The following is a 6,000-nucleotide window of genomic DNA, read 5'->3' on the forward strand; positions in this document are numbered from 1 at the left end:
TATCATTGGGATCTTGTACCTTTACATGACAGGTCTTGGTTCTCATTTTTTCCCCTTGTCCCTGCCCTGCCTTCACCCCTTCCTCCCTTCCCTGTTTACAAATACTTTATTTCCATTTTTTCATTTTCTCATTTTTTTCCCTTATTGCCTTTCTCCTACCCTTCCCACTTTCCCTACAACTTTAGCCCTTTTCTTCCTATTTCACATTGTCAATTATCTCATTAGGATCTTATGTACTATTATAGTTTTTCATACCAGAGAAAGTATTCGGTATTTACACATGTGTAATACTCCGATTTTATTTTTTTCAAAGATAGTTGATAAACTTTTCCACTTAAGTATTCAAAAATTTCAGCTGTCAAATATTGTCATAAATGTTTTAAAAGTACCTATAGCCAAAAAAAGAAGTACAAAACAAATCACATGCCTCTTTGAAAGTGAAAAACTGAGGTAGAAACTACACAGTAATCTATTCTCAGATGCAGGACGAGGCCTGTGGTAAAATACAGCAATGAAAGGTTGAGGAACCTGACTGTTCTGTCACCAGGAGCTGGGAAGGGCCCGGCTCCCTCTACAGTCCGAACTACACACTGTGTACCTCTCCATGAAGGATTTTCCTCCATAAGGCTCCTGCGCTATTGGTAACCTTGGCCTCTCAGTGTAGAGGGAGAAAAACCATGCAAATACCAGCGTAGTTAAGTCATTTGTTTAGCTACAAGCAACAAATGCAGATGTGAGCCCAGGGTTAAGTTGTGACTTTGCCCTGCATTCTCAGCCAAGTAAAACAGTATTGTTCAAAAGTCACACACTGGGAGGCGTTATGTGACTTTAAATGTCCCAGAGCCATATTACAATACAATCGCTTTGAACAATTTTAGCACAATATATACAGATGTTCTCATCTCAGTGTGTACTCAACAGAAAAACTTGACTGTGATATTTTGCATTTTTTTTTTCACGTTGCACCCAGGAAACTCCAGGCATAGTTTGCATTTGCAACACATGGTGACGGGACTGTGGTTCCTGCTTGGGTGACACTGTAGCACATGAAAATGAGATCATTCCTCTGGTTGTGAGGGTTCCCCCAGAGCCCCCTTTTCTTACTGAGACTACTTGGACTAGGATATAAATTTCCTACAGCCCAGTCCCTGATCTCCTGCACCTCCCTGCAAGCTGCTGTTCATGGAGAGAGCAGAGCTCCCGTGCCACAGGTCTGCGAGCAGCACAGTGCCTGGAGACACAGGTGCCCCTAATGCGCAGTCCTGCTGAGGCCCTCAGTCCCTCAGGGCACAGGGCGGCGGCCCTTGGCCTCGCCCCCTTCCCGCAGTCCCAACTCCAGCGCTTTCTGCAGGGCTGCACAGCCCCAACGCGATGCCAGCAGTCTCGGTGCCCCCGCTCCAGCACAGGGCCAGGAAGCTCACACTCCTCCAGAAGTCTCTCCCGGAGAGACTGCACAGGATGCCACTGCGGTCGTCCTGGGACTCAGAACCCGCTGTCACCCCTCGTGCACCCAATCCTGCGTGGCTTTCGTGGCACTTTCCTACCAATGTTCTCGTCTTTGTCAGTGGACAAAGACAAAAAAATAAAGACTGCAGGAGTGCTGATGAAAAGTGGTCACTCCAAGTGCTGTCCACCGCCAACTGCCCGTGACGAACATCACTGCCTGCACTGCCAACAAAGAGTACATTTGGGGAGAGACAGAAAGCAGTGCTGCCTCAAAATAAAAGGTGGGAGAAATTTTGCTCGATTTAAATGACTTTATATTGGAGTGACCAACAGGGACAGTTATTTAATGCAAAAATGAGCTGTAAAATTGGACACTGAATCATTTTATTTTCTTATGTGAAGCTTAGTTTTAGTTTCTAGAACTCATCTTCCCTGTATGTCGAGGGTCTCTGGTCTCCCTTCAGAGGTAAACCACAAGTACACTTCCTTAACAAAGCGGCCTGTTTTCCCAGCAGGAGAGAGGAGAGCACAGCAGGTGGCTCCGTGTGGAGTGTGGCTATAGGCCTCCTCCTGGGGGGCGTCTTGAGGGCAGTCAGGGAGCTGGAAATCTCCCAAAGGGAGCAGGCACCTGCAGCCTCACCAGGGTCCTGCCTGCTCCTGGGTGGCCCGCGCTGTCCTGAGCTGACAGTCGCCACACTTGGGGGCAAGTACGGCACACACACACCCTTCTCTCCATGCGACTTGACTTTGGACCCCACTTCCCTGCTGCACCCAGACCATGAGGTTGAGGCCAGGCCACCGTCAATTTCAGAAATGTGTGGGGACTGCAGGGTCAGTGCCACTGCCCCCAGACTTTCTGTGAACCCCAGGCTTGTGTCACCTGGCGATGGAATTGTCTCAGTGAAAACTGGCCAACAGGTAAACCTCTGTTAGATTCCTTTTCTAAAGTGGTAACAGGCACAACACACCCATTTATTAGCTGGGGGAGGAGTACTGAATGTGTATCCATAAAGCCTGCCCCAGAGCGAGCTTCTCCCAGATCGTGGGGCACTGGCAGGGAGGCCTTTGCTCACTGTTATCATCTGTTCCACTCTGGGCAGGCTCAGAGGGAACACAGGCCTGGCCTGGGATCCTGTCACACTGCTCCCGGTGCCATGCCATGGCCACACCGGCCCCCCGGCCGCACTGTGCCATTACGATGTCTCCAGTGGGCGACAGCACCTCAGCCTGGGGCCACGCCGGCAGGACAGCAGCACCCACTGGACAAATGAATGCCACTTTCTGGATCCAACCAACTGGAAATTGGTAACTTTTTAAGTTTTCTTAGCAGAAAGTTTAAAAATGTAGAAGTCAATTTTAATTTAACCTCAGTCCAAAGTGTTACGAATTACAAATTAAATGAGTCCAATTTAGCTTTTCCCTCCCCTCCAATTATTTAACAGTGAGCAAAGGAAAATTTTCATCCCTGGAGAAAGGAGGGTCTCTTAGCTACTTGAGAACATTCACAGCTTCACAGTGGAAACCCAGGCATCCTTGCAAAGTAGGCAGCTTCAGAACTCACAGGCAGGCCCTGCTCTCCTGGAAACCGGCTCCATTACACTTCGTGTCACAGCTCCACGGGTCCCAAGGCCACATCAACACGTGCTGCACCAGAACACAATCACTCGGGGTGACCTTCACCCTACTGTGAATGGGGAAAACGACTGACCAGTAGGGTGCGCCATCAGGAGAGTGAAAGCTAAACGACAAACATGACAGTAAGCCTGTTCTCTAAAGAAAAGCATGATACAGTGTGTTTCTCCCTCCTGAAGTGACCCTTAGGCTTGCAGTGGGACATTCTACTCGGTGAGAGCTCACTCTTCTAACCAGCAAATAATCCAATGGAATGACTTTCATGACAACTTTCAAATGCTGGGTAAAAGAATGCAGAAATAGGTGTTCTATTATTCATCTTTATGGGAAATGCAAGGAATGTTCAAAAGAATATTCCTTTCAGAACTATTTAAGAAAATGAAAAATGAAAAGTAACCATGATCTAAAGACAGCAGAATGGATAAATACATGGCTGGGTATAAAGCATCACAGTTAAAATGACCAGACAGACAGACCGACTTTAATATAGGTATATTTTTAGAGTAATGTGGATTGAGGGAAGCAAGTTTCTACAAGACACATCATGCACGACTGAATTATGTGATTTTATAAACAAAAGACTATATCCCTACATTTCCCCATTCAACATGAACTTCTAGGCACCTACTTTATGTCAGCCACTATTCTAGGCACAAACAGGGTAAAATTACAGGTGGCTCTGACCTCACAAAGCTTGTAATCTAGTAAGAAAGAGAAGCAAGGAGATAAACACATGCACAGGTGCTTGAGTTCATACACAGGTTAAGTTCTCGAAATAATGGCAAACTTAATGGGGAGAAAGTAAAGCCTTGTAGGAGATCATGGCAGCAGAGTCGACAGAGATGGCTTTGACCCAAACTGAAGGCAGCAGGTGGGCAGGCGCCTGGGACGAGCTACAGGAGGGTGAGCCACAGAGGTAGAGATGTTTTGGAAGCAGGCTGGGAGCTCCCTGGAAGCCAGAGGAGGGAAGGGGACGGTTGGAGGGGCTGGCACACAAACCCATCCTTGGCAAGGACTCAGGTTTTATTCTGGCTCTGAGGTGGACCCTGAGGGCTGGTGGGAGAAAGGTCAGGTGATCCAGTGTGTGGGTGCAGGACCCATGCAGGGCCGGGGGCTGGGAGCAGAGCAGGGCAGTACCCGGATTCAAGGTGCCGGGGCTGGATAGGAGATGTGGCTGGAGTGGGGAAGGGATCACGATGCTTAAAGAGCCATGCAGATGTGTTGTCTGTGAATGAAGTTATTGGAGTAAAAGCCTAAGAATACACAAGTCAAACACACAATAGCTTTGCATCTTTAGAAAATTATAGGCAGATTCAACTTTCTATTTTATTTCTTTAAGATTAAAAATTCAGAGTGCCAGGGATTTAGCTCAGTGGCACTGCACCTGCCTCTTAAGCACAAGGTCCTGAGTTTGATTCCTGGTACAAAAAAAAAAAAGATTAAAAATTCAGATGCAAATATCATTTTAAAATCTGTTCTTTCTGAGCTTTGGGCAACTGGGTGCCTTATCTCTGTAATATTCTGGCTTTCATATTTCTCCACAGAATTCTACTGTACACATGAAGGATCACCTGATGCCTTCTTTTCTCTGGGAATGAGTCACCACTGATTAACTCATTTCCTCAGCTGTCACCTTGGGCACTCCTCAGGCTGGGTGTTGGGGTGGTTGAGGGGAAGGTGCCTGAGGGCAGGGTCCACTTCCCACGGTTCATGCTCTGTCTTCCGGAAGAAGCATCTAACTCAGTCAGTGGCATGCCCGCAGTTAAAGTCACACACTTCACAAGCATCACAGGGCCCAGGCAGTGAGCTGCCAGAGCGGTGGAGGGCACAGACACCAGTGGGAGAAGCTGTGGGTTACTTGGCAAGAGCACCAGTGCCCGCCTCCTCCTGCTCCTCCTCTCCCCTTTGACGATCTTGGGGATGAGGAGTTTAGGCTCTGAGAGCAGGGCACCCAGCTCTGCTGCATGACTTGGACTCAGAGCCAGTTGGCCGGAAGGTCTGGGGCTCAGGACACCTGCAGACTGATCCACAGACCCCGGGCTTCCTCAGAGTACAGCCACCTTGGCACAGCGGAACCCCTACAACCAAGGGTCCCCAGTGCTGGGTAGAAGTGGCCAGGGCATCAGTGAGTGAAATCTGATTCTAAGACAAAAAAAAAAAAAAAATCAGTAAACTTTTCTTCCCGGGACAGTTGTTGAAAGCAGGCCTTGTGCACACAGAGATAAACGCTTCTTCTCCTGGCTCTGAACTTAAGGTAGATAGGTGAAGAGCTCAATCTACGGCGGAAAAAAGAAGGAAAAACATGACCCTCATTGCCCTACGTGCAGGATGCAGCTGCATTTTTAAAATGCCAGCTGATTTTTTGATTGTTTCCTGCTTAAGAAAGAAAGCTAAACTGGTGCATTGGTTTTTATAACATAAACATTTCCTTCAACATTTTGCAATTGTTCACTGGATGTTTAGAAAATGCTTTCATTTTGCAGGGGATTATGACTTCAGGAAAATGCTGTGAGAGAACAAAGGACACTAAGCATTATGCAAATAAACATTAGAAAGTCCCTATTCACACACAGACACAGAGAGGAGGCTACAGAAACTTTTCTTCTCCACTTACCGGAGCATAAATCTCATAACCATCACTTCAAAGAAAGAATGTATTCCAGACTGGAAAATATTTATACTGAACATTCATAAGCTTTAAATACACTGAATAAAATATTGGAAGACATTAATAAATTCTATGTAAATTTCACAATCATATTTCCTAGCAAAACTGAAAAACACAAAATAGGTATGAATAAAAAAAGGTTAAACATGCCTGCTGGAGGGACAGACAGACAGACACACACACATACACACACACACACACACACACACACACACACTCTTCTGAAAATAGAGGACTTAAAAACTACAGTGAAT

At 46.7% G+C, this 6,000-nt stretch overlaps 1 protein-coding gene across 1 annotated transcript in view; it reads right to left on the minus strand.

Annotated features, from left to right (window-relative positions):
* Oxr1 (oxidation resistance 1) overlaps positions 1–6,000 on the minus strand; it is a 288,312-nt gene that overhangs the window by 201,392 nt on the left and 80,920 nt on the right. The gene's annotated exons all lie outside the window — the stretch shown is intronic.

This window comes from Fukomys damarensis, unplaced genomic scaffold, assembly GCF_012274545.1.
Source record: "Fukomys damarensis isolate Sample0158 unplaced genomic scaffold, DMR_v1.0_HiC HiC_scaffold_5, whole genome shotgun sequence".
NCBI classification, from domain to species: Eukaryota; Metazoa; Chordata; class Mammalia; order Rodentia; family Bathyergidae; genus Fukomys; species Fukomys damarensis.